Source organism: Lactuca virosa, chromosome 1 (genome assembly GCF_052849685.1).
Source record: "Lactuca virosa cultivar CGN04683 chromosome 1, Lactuca_virosa_CGN04683_v6, whole genome shotgun sequence".
NCBI lineage: Eukaryota > Viridiplantae > Streptophyta > Magnoliopsida > Asterales > Asteraceae > Lactuca > Lactuca virosa.
The window spans coordinates 114190014-114203887 of NC_136426.1; the positions used below are offsets into that span (position 1 = coordinate 114190014).

The 13874-nt window shown below is 42.0% G+C and overlaps 1 long non-coding RNA gene across 1 annotated transcript; it reads left to right on the forward strand.

Annotated features, from left to right (window-relative positions):
- The first annotated feature begins 8552 nt into the window (after positions 1-8552).
- Positions 8553-10972, forward strand: LOC145106241 (uncharacterized). Its single transcript, XR_013707522.1, has 3 exons — positions 8553-8835; positions 9966-10023; positions 10723-10972. It is a non-coding gene; the product is annotated as an uncharacterized LOC145106241 (long non-coding RNA).
- The last annotated feature ends 2902 nt before the right edge of the window (positions 10973-13874 follow it).

Sequence of the window (13874 nt, forward strand, 5' to 3'; positions counted from 1 at the left end):
TGAAATTCGAAGCTGGAGATTCAGTTTTGCTTAAAGTCTCACCATAGAAGGGACTTATAAGATTTGGGAAGAGAGGAAAGTTGAGTCCAAGGTTTATTGGACCGGTCAAAGTTCATCAGAAGATTGCGAACCAAGCTTACAAGCTCGAATTACTAGAAGAACTAGATGGTATTCATAACACCTTCCATGTGTGTTAATTGAGGAAGTTCACGGGAGAAGTTCCCGACATAATTCCAATTTCAGAGCTAAGAGTGGATGAGAATAAGAGGCTAATCGAAGAGCCCGAGGCGATTACTGATCGTAAGACGAAGAAGTTGCGGCGCAAGATGGTCAACTTAGTGCTTGTGCGATAGAAACATTCGAATGGGCCGAATCTCACCTGGGAAACGGAGAGTGACATGATGAGTCGTTATCCGCATTTGTTTGTTGATGCATGATTTCGGGACGGAATCATCCTAAAGGAAAGAGAATTGTAACACCCGTGTTTCTGGGCTACGCATTAGTATAATAATGAAATAATCAAGGTCAACTATTGTAACTCATTTTGAAGTAATAAGGAGGAATTACTTGAATATTATGTGAATTATGTGATTTTATGTGTTTTACACTTGTTTATAATGATATAATAAATTAAGAATGAAAACAAGCGTCAAAAATAAAATGCTAGATAAGTCTGATATCGATGAAAAAAGTTGTAGTCGTCGTGACAAGGATTCCGGAGATATAATGAATGCCGAAATCCGAGTTATAACGAAGAAGTTATGATCTGTCGAAGTTTCGCGACAGAACCAGCACGACACTGCTTGACGTAAATAGTGAATTTACGATAGAAGACTTTTTAGTCTTAGCGATCTAAAAGAAAGTCGTAATGTTCGTTAAACCGAGAGCTTGCATAAAAAGAACGCCCAAATCTGACTTCGTATGAGGAAGTTATGATTTTTCTAAGTTTCGGCTTAGCAGTATGCAACCCAGAGTTCGAATAGTAGATCGAACGGTTTTCGGCCGACACAACCGAAACAAGAATCGAAGGTCTCGTTAATAGTAGCTCAACGGTAAAAAGACAGACGAAAACGGACGTCGGATGAAGAAGTTATGAATTTTTAACGGACTTTTCGTGTTCCGACCTGTTAAAAATGTAACTTTAAAATAAAGTCAAAAATAGCTGACAGAGTCTAAACGAAAGTTTTAGGGCATGTTCCCACCTACGCGTGGATATAAAGAAAGTCGAAAACGGAGATCGTATGCAAAAGTTACGAATTTTAGAAGTCGGAGGTGTAAATTTCGAAGCTGGATGCGAGGCTACGCGCCGCATAGACCTTCGGACGCCTCGCGTACCAAGTACACCCCGCGTACACCAAAGGTACGCTCAGCGGTCTTCTTATGCGTGGTCCGAAGTGAGCCACATCGTTCCATCCGGGGGTTGACACGCCATCGTACGGACTTCGCCTTACGCGTCGCGTACTCCGAATTACGCCCAGCATACTCCGAGGTCTCGCACCTATAAATAGAGGTGCGAGGGCAGCCGGCTAACTCACACTTTTTCCCATATCTTTATCTCTCTAACATCTCTCTAGCCTACCCTAACCCCCCCCCCCCTCCTCAAAGCCTAGGGTACTCTCTAGCACCAGAAGGAATCCCCAGAGCTCCGGAGGACTCCGAGAAAAGAGTTTTTCGGTTTGAAAGTCTACCCGCACAGAACCTGGTTTTTCAAGCAAAGTTCCCGGTTTCGTCGAAGGAAATTATTTTAAGAAGCGAAGCGCTGTCCAAATCACCTCCTTATCAAGTGAGTGCATAGTTACTTTCATCTTACACATAGATATTAAGTATTTTATATAAATTACGTGTTATGTATGCATATTATCTGTTTACTTGAGATATTTGCTGGATGGAAGATCCAAACGTTTCTTTTCAGATCTGAACCTTTTCTTTTCAGATCTAAAATTTCTTTCACATATCTAAACCATATATGTATTTTATACTTGAGATCTCTGCTAGATGAAAGATTTAAACTTTGTTTTTCAGATCTAAACCTTTTTCTTCAGATCTGAACCATATGTGTAATTTCTTTCTCAGATCTAAACCGTATATGTATTTTATACTTGAGATCTATGCTAGATGAAAGATTTAAACTTTGTTTTTTAGATCTAAACCTCTTTCTTCAGATCTGAACCGTATGTGTAATTTCTTTTTCAGATCTAAACCTTTTTCTTCATATCTAAACTGTATATGCAATTTATATCTACAAATATGTTGGGTAAAACATGGGTAGATGAAATAGTCGGTGTGTGATGAAAGATGAGTTGGAGGATGAGATAAAAGGTGATATAGATTATGAGATGAGGGTGAGAGGTGAAAAATGAGAGAAACCTTTACCCAAGCGTTGGCCCCATCATCTAGCAGAGTATGGATGACAACCACAGACTATTCTAGATGGTCCAGTGGAACACTAGTAGGCTCGCAACCTGTAGGTGTGTGAACGATATGTTCATCAGATGTACTCTAAAAACCCATTGACATGTATTGCGGGTGGACTCCCGAAAATAATATTGTCGATAAATGAGAGCTGTGGACTTAGCACCCGTTGGATGAACCCTGTCAACTATGGATTTAGTGTATGTTCTATAAACCCTGGGGACGATGGACTTCGTGCCTATTCCTTAGGAAAATCCTTAGGAATGAGTGATAGATGATTCTTAGGGTAGATCCTTAGGGATTAAAGAAGATAATGGGGTTGGGTAATTGGGTTAATTGTTTGATGATAAAACATAATAACATTATTATTGTGGGTTGAAAATCCCTATGTAGTCACCAGGTTTCCCAACCTGACCCACTCAGTTTATTTGTATCACAGGTGTCGATATAAAGCTACACTACACTGAGAGATTAAAGAGATGTAGATCGCTAGTGTATGTAAGTTCTGTTTATGTTTATGTTTATGTATTGACGTTGACATCCCAAAGTTTTAAAAAGAATAAAATACATTTCTTCGGAAATGCTTTGATAACATATGTATCATGTTTTTTCTGGGAACAAAATTTCGCAACACTTTTCTTTAAAAGTATACTCTGATTTTGAAAATGAAGCATAAACAAATCGGTGTTTTCTGGCCGTGAAAATGGGGATGTCACACATACATAACCATCAAGCATATATGGGTGCTTACAGCCCCTTCGGTCTCTTTCAACTGGTACTGGGTATATTTCAACCCCGTCGGTCTCTTTCAACCAGTATTGGGTATGTTTCAACCCCTTCGGTCTCTTTCAACCGGTACCGGGTATGTCTCAACCCCTTCGGTCTCTTTCAACCGGTATTGCCGAGCATATCTGGGTGCTGGCCTACCCCTTCGGTCTCTTTCAACCGGTTATGGGGTCTATTTCACCCCAACCACTATCACATATTATCCTAGCACATAAATCACATACTGCCTTGCATATCTTGGTGCTGGCCTACCCCTTCGGTCTCTTTCAACCGGTTACGAGGTCTAGTTCATCCCTCCCTACCACTACCACATAATATCATAGCATACAAGCATATAATTCGCAACAGATAGTGGCATACCAGACAATTATCACAAATACAATCATCTCACTATAAACAACAATAAGTGGGCCGACATTGGTGCCTTCGACCCACTGATACTGGGAAGGTAACTCACCTCGAATACTGGAAAGTAGTTGGACAGTCCCCGACACCGAATATCAACCCAACTCAATCCCCTAAAGATAAAATATTTCCTTAAGTACCCCTTCATACTCATAACCCCTTAAGGGTCAACTTTGGTCTAAGTCAAAGTCAAAGTCAACGCTCCGAGTTGACTCAACTCGTCGAGTTACCCTCCAACCCGCTGAGTTTTCATAAATAACAAAATCGTGATTTCGCGATCCAACTCGTCAAGTTCTTCCATGAACTCGTCGATTTCTTCCTTATCAACAGAATCGGGACACTTTACTTTAACTCGTCGAGTTCGTCCATGAACTCTTCGAGTTTCTTAGTCTGTTTACCCCTTATTACTCATTAAGCCATTATTCTTCAGATCTAAACCCTATTCTTCAAATCTAAACTGGAAATGCCTCTAGAAGGGTGAAGTTTCCAACTTTACCCACTAATATCCTTCCTAAAGAGATTAAGCTCAAACCCTAACCCAAAAAGGCCAAAGTCTTAATCCAAAAGCCACCAAAACTACAAGATAGACCATGAGGTCATAAATATGGACTCTAGGGACTAAAAGATCACGTAAAGTCCCAGCTTTTTCTACATGCATGGCCCGTAGAAGCTCCAAAAGGCCAAAATGATGGTCTAAAGGTTGCATGGGACTTCGATGGCCATAAAGTTGGCACCTTTATGTCATGAAAACCCCTCAAGACCCTAGATCTGAAGTATTCTCCAGTTGGGATGTCCAAATCCCAAGAATCATATCATTTGGACAAGAACCAAGCAAAATAACCCTAAAAGAAGATCTAATCAACTACAAGGCAAGGTTCAAGCTTTATACCAGAAAAGTGACGTGGATGAGGCAAGGATTTTGGATCTATAAGCTCCTTCTTGTGTCTTCAAGCTTTTCCTTCTTCCAATGGCTTCAACACACACACACACACCAAAAACACCCAAAATGGCTCACAATCACTCAAAGTAGCTTTAGGGTTTCGAGATTTACGGTTAGGACAGTGGAGGCTGGAAATGAAGCCAACACCTTGGGGTTAAGTTTTTTAAATAGGGTGCAAAAACCTGGAATTAGGATTTCATTTTACCCAGTCAACTCGTCGTGTTGAGATCTCCCAACTCGTCGAGTTGGTCACCAAAACGGGCAGTCCAAAACATCTATACTCTACGAGTTTGGGGCCTCCAACTCGTCGAGTTACTCTATAAAAATGAATAATTTATAAGTTAAATACATACCAGGAACCAGACGTTACAATTCTCCCCCGCTTGTCTCAGACTTCGTCCTCGAAGTCCGATGTCTCAAATAATCTTGGATAATGCTCCCTCACTCCTCCTATGGCTCCCATGTCCACTTTGACCTATTGCGGTGCAGCCACTGCACCTTCACTAACTGTACAACCTTTTTCCTCAAGGTTTTCGGCTTCCAATCCAGAATCGTCGCTGGCCTCCCCACGTAGTTCAGGCATTCATCCACCTGAATATCCTCTAAAGTCACAACTGTGGAATCATCCACTAAGCACTTCCGTAGTTGGGAAACATGAAAAGTACTATGGATCTGACTAAGCTCGGCTGACAGATCCAATCAATACGCAACCCGACCCACCCTAGCCAAAATTCTGAACGGACCGATGTACTTGGGGCCCAGATTGCCCCGCGTCCTGAACCGGATGACACCTTTCCAAGGTGACACCTTCAGGAGAACCATATCTCCTACCCGAAACTCTAAGTCCGATCGGCGCTTGTCGCCATTGCTCTTCTGCCGACTCTGAGCCGTCGGGATCCTACTCCGGACCTGCTGGATCATCTCTGTCGTCTTGAGTACCACTTCGGTACTCCCCATAACCATTTGAACAACGTCACCCCAACATATCGGGGTCTTGAACTTCCTCCCATAGAGCATCTCGAAGGGAGGTCGATCTATGCTAGCGTGATAAATGTTTTTATATGAAAATCCCGCTAACGAAAGATAGATATCCCAACTCCCACCAAGATCCAATACACATGCACGTAGCATGTCCTCCAGAGTCTGAATCGTCCTCTCACTCTACCCATCCGTCTGAGGATGAAAAGTTGTACTGAAGTGGAGGCGTGTACCCAACTCGTCATGGAATTTCTTCCAGAATCTGGAAGTGAATCGCACATCCCTGTCAGAAATCACAGAATCTGACACCTCATGCCGAGCTACTACTTCCCTAATGTAGATGTCTACCAACTTCTCTGCCTAAATACTTTCCTGAATTGGTATGAAATGGGAACTCTTGGTCAATCGATCCACGATGACCCATATCGTGTCAACTTCGTGCGCCGTCTAAGGCAACTTCGTAATGAAGTCCATAGTGATCTCCTCCCACTTCCACACTGGAATGTCCAACGGCTGTATCTTTCCGTGCAGTCTCTGGTGCTCTGCTTTGACTTTTCTGCAAGTCAAGCATCTCTCAACGTACCAGGCACATCCCGCTTTATGCAGGGCCACCAATAGTCAGGACGAAGATCCCTATACATCTTCGTCGCCCCAGGATGGATAGAAAATCTGGATTTGTGTGCCTCCTCCATCAGAACCTGGCGCACACCTCCAAGATATTAAACCCACACTCTCCGATGAAGTATCAACAATCCACGGTTATCGTAATTGAAGGAAGCCACTTGTCCCACAATGCGCTCACTTTTCCGGTGCTCTTCCTTCATAGCCTATATTTGTGCCTCCCGAATTTGTTACAACAACGAAGTAATCACTGTCATCGACCACAACATTGGCCTTTCCCGAGTGGTAGAGGATCTCGCAATCGTAATCCTTCACCACGTCTAACCATCGTCGCTGTTTCATGTTCAGATTTTGCGGGTCCATCAAGTACCTCAGGCTCTTGTGATCTGTGTAAATAGTACAACGGACCCCATAGAGGTATTTTCGTCAAGTCTTGAGGGCAAAAACAACTGCCCCTAACTCCAGGTTGTGTGTCGGGTAATTCGCCTCGTGAGGCTTCAACTGCCTCGAGGCGTAAGCGATGACGCGCCCTCTCTGCATCAACATTGCGCCTAAGCCCGTGATAGACGCGTCACATTACACTACGAAATCCTCAATGCCCTCTGGCAGGGTCAATATCGTTGCCTCGCACAACTTTTGCCTCAAAGTTTCAAACGCCGCCTGCTACTCAGGCCCCCATCGAAATGTCACCGACTTCTTGGTTAGTCGGGTCAGTGGAACAACAATCTTGGAGAAACCCTGGATGAATCTCCGATAATAACGCGCCAGACCAAGAAAACTCGGAATCTCTGATGGATACCTCGGAACCTCCCATCTCATCACAGCCTCTACCTTGGACGGATCGACCAATATACCGTTCTGGTTGACAAGGTTCCCCAAAAACTGCACCTCGCGCAACTAAAAAACGCACCTGGAGAACTTTGCGAAAAGTCTCTCCCTCCTCAACGTATCTAGAACCTCCCTCAAGTTCTCCTCGTGCTGCTCCTGCGTCTTGGAGTAAACCAATATGTCATCAATAAAGACAATCACAGACCGATCCAACATCAGTCTGTATACGCGGTTCATGAGATCCATGAACGCGACATGATCATTGGTGAGCCCAAACGGCATCACCACGAACTCGTAATGACCATATCGAGTCTGAAAGGCTGTCTTCTGTAAATCTTCATCCCGAACTCTCATCTGGTGATAGCCTGATCGCAAATCAATATTGGAAAACCAAGATGCTCCCTGCAGCTGGTCGAAGAGATCGTCGATCCTCGGGAGTGGGTAACGGTTCTTCACCGTTACCTTATTCAACTCCCGGTAGTCTATACACATCCGATGGGATCCGTCCTTCTTCTTCACAAATAGAATCGGGGTTCCCCAAGGTGAACTGCTCGGTCAAATAAATCCCTTGTCTAACAACTCCTGCATCTCGGGAGGAGCCAACCGCGGTGCCTTGGATATCGGAGCCGCACCCGGAACTAGGTCAATCCTAAACTCTACCTGTCTCTTCGGAGGTACCCCAGGCAAATCCTCCGGGAACACGTCCGGATACTCCCACATAGTCGGTACATGTCACACCCCCAAATCGGAACGGCGAAAACGTTCGGGGGCGGAGGACGTCATGTACAGTATCACAACAATTGTACAATAGTAATCAAAGCAACAACAACCATTTCATTAATAACATATAGTTTACATTGTAATTGATTTACATAGGTTTAACTTCCAAAAGTAAACAACAAAACTAAGACTTGGTACTATGACGCTCCGTCTTCTCGAAACCTGTATGCATACTTGACTTACTAATTTCCTAAGAATACAAGTAGTTTGAAAGAGTATCAACATTAAAGCTGGTGAGTTCATAAGCATTTTTGTTGTAAAATGGGTACGTCCTTTTGTTCTTTGGAAAAATGGAATGTTGTGTTTGAGTCTTAAGACCAAAATATATATGTGTTTCTCATGTTTTTTAAGAACGTTTCAAAATTCGAAAGACTAGTAAACAAAATATGTTCCTGGTGCGATTTCTTGGTTTGTACATGTTAGTAAAGTTTTTAGATCGAATGGATCCACTACTGTAACACCCCATTATTTAAATAAATAAATTGATGAGCGTATAGTTTCCCTAAAATCAATAAACATATATATATATATATATATATATATATATATATATATATATATATATATATATAGCAAGACGTTGGTCTCGAAGGTTAATTGTTACAATTTTAAAAGCCAAGGGTCAAAAGTGCAAGTTCTGGATTTAATTTGGAAGGAATTATAGAAGCACGGGTGTAATTAGTAAATACTATACCTATATTGTAATGGATTTTAATGTTGGGGTTGAAAAGGTAAATTGTGGTCTAAACTTGAAAACAAAACGGGAAGGAGGGACCAAAGTTGTTTGTCTAATAAATGTTGAAATGAGCGAGACTTAATCCCGTATCCCTTACCATGTCGCCTCCCAAAAACCCTAAACCTAAGAGGCTATCTTCCAGCCGCCATGGACGAGTTCAACCATCACCTCATGCGAGACTTCTCATCCGTCGCTCCTCCTCCCGCCATTCCAATCAGACAAGTTGCTGCCGTCGGAGCGCCACCAATGTGCGATTGTCGGAGGCGTCAGGGGCACCGAGGAACCACCGAGGACCGCTGAAGGGTTGTGTCGACGTCATCCGAGGGTCACGAGTCATCGGAACCGAAGGGTAAGGAACCGCAATCCATTGTTCATCTCTTTTTCGTGGGTTTAACGTCGTGTAGGGCGGCTGTGGGCGCCGATGGTCCTTGAACCGCCGCTTCAGCTTGCTCCGGCGATAGCAGCCTCTTAGTCGGCTGTTTGGAGCCTTGACCTCGAGTCATTTAGTGTATGTGTGTTCTACCACGAACTGAATGCATGGATAGATGTGTTTGGCTAGAAAATCCACCGCCACCACCTCATGGTGGTGGTTGTCACCATATTATGCCGCCCAATTCCGCCACCAACCACCATAGGAGGTGGCTGTGTGCGTGTACATCATGTGTGGGATAAGATAGGCTGATTTTGTGTCAAGATTTCGAGTCGCCACCATTGATAATGGTGGCCGCCGCCGTAAACCGCCGCCGGTCACCACCGCCCGAGGTGGCAGTGAGTGGTGCCCGGCCTAGTAGGACCCTAATGGACCTAAAAGCTTAATGTTGGACTTGGTTGGCTCGTGTTTGGGTTAGAAACCCTAATTAGGGTTTGGAACACCCTAATTTTTGGGTTTGTTAGTTTGGACCTATCGGGACCCGCGTTACGGGCCATTGGAATTGAAATTTGAATTATGCCCAACCACCCGATATGTTGACCTAATGGATTAAGTCCTTAATGGGTTAAGTGTTTCTAATTAACCCTAATTGTCATTTCATGTGAGAAACCTAGTTGTGTTGGGCCTTCCTGTTGGGCCTAGATGTTTTGGACTAATTGATGGACCATCCAGGAACAAGTATAAGGACTAGAGTAGTGGACTGGGCTACAAGATAAGGCCCATTGGACAGACTTGGGCCCAATTTGAAAAATTGGGCCATTATTGGGCCTTGAAGATTATGAGGTATCGGACTATGGGATTGCCAAGTGTTTGGACCAAATAATTTGTTGGGCCTTTTAAGTAAGACCATGTGAAGGATTTGGGCCCAATTCAGAAAATTGGGCCATAGTTGGGCTTTAGTTGATTACCATACTATTGGGCCTTTTGGATTGGGCCTTGGGATTGAATTCAACTAAGTTAGGGGTAAAGTAGTCTTTTACCCAAGAAAGGACTTATGGATATGTACTTGGGATCCAATTATTAATTTGGGTCTATTTGGATGATGACAGCTTGATGATCTGCCAGCCAGCAGCACGAGATTTATTTGCGGAACTTCAGCAGTGCGAGGTTAGTCCTCTTCTAGTAGGAACGAGTCTAAGGCACCAAGGTCGTCTCGTATACGAGATGTGATAGTAGGTAAGTGTGGGCGGGACCCGTACCTCATAGTAGTCGAGTGTGGGGGCCCGTATCTCATAGATAGCTGTTATGGTACATATTTATATGCTAGTGATATTTGTTGTTCGTTTAGAACTTATATGTATTTTCATGACTAGTGAGTATGGGCGGGGCCCGTAACTCATAGTAGCTGAGTGTGGGCGGGGCCCGTATCTCATAGTAGCTGAGTGTGGGCGGGGCCCGTATCTCGTAGTTGTAATCGATTATGATATATGATTGAACATTAGATTAGCTTTACATGTTGTCTGTGTGATACTTGTATGTTGGGTTTAGTAGTTGAGTGTGGGCGAGGCCCGTATCTCATCATAGCCGAGTGTGGGCGAGGCCCGTATCTCGAAGTAGTTGAGCATGGGCGAGGCCCGTACCTTAGAGATAGTGGAGTGTGGGCGAGGCCCGTATCTCCTAGACAGTGGAGTGTGGGCGAGGCCCGTATCTCCTAGATAGCGGAGTGTGGGTGGGGTCCGTATCTCCCAGTTAGCGGAGTGTGGGCGAGGCCCGTATCTCCTAGTTGCATGCTATGTGTAGATGGTATGTGGTAGATTAGGGAGACTCACTAAGCTTCGTGCTTACGGTTTTCAGTTTTGGTTTCAGGTACTCAGTTTTCAAAAGAGGAGCTCGGGAAGATTGCAGTGCACACACCATTTGTTTAGCCTGAGATGTTTATACTCTGATGTATTTTGACATATGACTTTGATACATGACTTATGATTTTTATATGATGAGGATATTTATGGTTTTACTAATGGTTTAAAATGAAATTTTTGGACTGTATTTTTAGGATTTTTCAACTACGTATTTACTAAGACACTATTTTTGTAAGTAAATCTCCATACTTAAAATAGCATGTGTAGTTTTGTATATGCATAAAACCCCTTTTTGTGTGGTTCTTAAGTCTCTAATGTTTCCAGAAAATCCTATATTTTTCGTAAAGTGTGTTGTAGCCTTAATTGAACCAAGGCCAAAATATGTAAGTGTAAATATCATACGTAGTTTACAAATGTGTAGTTTTGCTAATAAGAAAACTAGTTTGAAGATGTCCTCACTTTGCCAATGATGACGTTTAACCTGGTGGTGGTGGATTTTGTGTTTTCAAAAAGATGGCTTGTAGCCTTTAATGTATTAAGACTCCATTTTTGTAAGTAAATTCTCATACTTAAAATAGTATACGTAGTTTTAATATCATAAAAACCATTTTGTGTAAACCCGGTACTTTGTAATGTACCCCTTTTGTATAAACCCGGTACTTTGTAATGTACCCTTTTGTATATACCCGGTACTTTGTATTCGTACCCCGCTTATATGAGAACCCGGTACTTTGTAATGTACCCCTTTTGTATAAACCCGATACTTTGTATTCGTACCCCGTTTATATGAGAACCCGGTACTTTGTAATGTACCCCTTTTGTATGAAAACCCGGTACTTTGTCATGTACCCCCTTTTTGTATGAAAACCCGGTACTTTGTAATGTACCCCTTTTGTATGAAAACCCGGTACTTTGTATTCGTACCCTGTTTATATGAAAAACTTTTGTAATGAGTTCGAAATGTAAATGAAACATAAACTATACCTATTATAATTTATCATAATGTTTGTATTGTATATGCAACCTAACTATACCTATTATAGTTTAGCATGTTTGTTTGTGGTGTAGAATAGACTTAACTTTACTTATTATAATTTATTATAATTATTTATAGTGGTAGTACTTCTTTGTATATGATTCATACCTTTAAACTAAGGTAAATAATATGTACTATCAGCAACATGTATTCAAATAATACTACACACCTTGCTCAGCAAGTTACAATGTGTAAATAGGATTGTTAACTATTTATAGTTTTTAACTTTTCTGTTCCTGCTATTGGAAAAATTTATAGAAAAATCGTCAGAGGTCGCAATTTAGATCCGTAAACTATGAGGGTCTAGAAAATGTGTCTATTTTATTAATAATTTTTATCATGATTTTTAGTGACCTTTAACTTGTGTAAAAAGGTCCAACTTCACAGACTGGTCCGAAGTGGTTTCTGAAACGATAGGCTGTTTTGTAAAAATCGCCATAAAGTGTAGAAAACTCGTATGGAGATGTGAAAGTAGTCATTTTAAAGGTATAAACCTGAACTATTTGCATATTAAACAGTTTTGAAAGATATTAAGTTTACGATGGTCAAAACAGTCCGTGAATAGAACTCAACTTTTCCGTTGAAAGATGATGTTTGAGTTTAGTTAAGTTTTTGGTGTTTTAACTTGTATTCCCCCCCTGAAAACTAAAGAAAACCGGAAAATGTAGGGGTATGAACTCACCTTATGTGATTTCTTGAAGGATGGAAGGTTGAAGATGATGAGTTTCACGTCAAGAACACTTGATGAACACACGAAGTTTTTGGATGATCCTTAGAACGATTTTGTGTTAATATGTGTGTAGATGATTCAAGAGTGTTACGATAACGTGTAATAGTACTTGAGTTAGAAGAAAATACTTACCAATAAGTGAATAAATAACTCAAGAACACTTCAAAAGTGTGGCTGGAAGTTGAGAGAAAAAAGGCTCTTTTGATTGTTAAGAAGTGTGTAAGTGTTTGATGGTGAAGAAAATGATCAACGAAATCCCCAGGTATTTCTTTATATGAAGGATTGCTGGAGCAAGTGGCTAGGGTGAATGGATGTTTACATTGATGTGTGTGATGTGGATAAGGTTGGACCAATGAGAAAGTGACACATAGGTGCAAGTGGACACACTTGACTCACTTGTAGCATAAAATATCCTAAGCTATTTTCTTTAATGCAAAATAATGATTTATAATTAATAAATCCTTAGGATGTGATTAAAATATGAGTTTAGGGAGTTTAAAATACTAAAAATATGAATTTGGTGAAAAATCCACGTCAAAATCGTCAAAAACGGGCTTAAGAGGCGAAAGTAGTCGAAAACTAGGAAATAGGGGCGAAACTGCGAGGTTCGGTCCTTAAGAACCGAGAGGGAGGGTTCGGTCTCAGTGATTCGGTTTGCCCGGAGCTGATTCGGCTCGTCAGGGTCTCGGTCCGAAAGGGACATTCGGTCCTCCGAAGTTCGGCTTCGGTCTATGGTAGCTTCGGTCCAAATGAGGTGTTTCGGTCTTAGTAGGGTTCGGCTCTAAGAGGTTCGCCTCTAAGAGGGTTCGGTCTTGAGAAGGGTTTCGGTCCTAAATGGTTGTTTTTCAAGTTAACTCCCCGATTCAAGTGGTTTTTGACTAAGTTAAGGGTCGGGATGACCTGGATGACTATAAAAAGTTGAGAGAGATTTGGGAGAGATTTGACTGTAGTCTTTGTTAGTGTTTATCCTCGCAATGCAAGGTTCGTAAACTCATTTAGGCTTTGTTTATGAATGTTTTAAGCCCTCAAAGGGTCCATAATCGTGTTTTGGTGCATTTACTCTCCCTTCTTAGGGTTTTACATTGCTAAACACTTAAAATCTACGAGACACTTGCATTCATGATACATAATTGTACATTTTCACACATAGAATAACTTCTATAATAAAAGTACTAGTTGAGTTGACCGGTTTGACCCGTTGACTTTTCTTGACTTTAACTTGACCAAAGTTTGACGGTTGTCACATTATCCCCCGTTAGAAGGAATTGTGTCCCGAAATTAGCATTTTGAGTGGGACTTCAGGGGTTTGGGGAATAGATGTGGGTACTTTTGCTTCGATTGGTCCTCGCGTTCCCAACTAAATTCGGGTCCTCGCTTGGCGTTCCAGCGGACC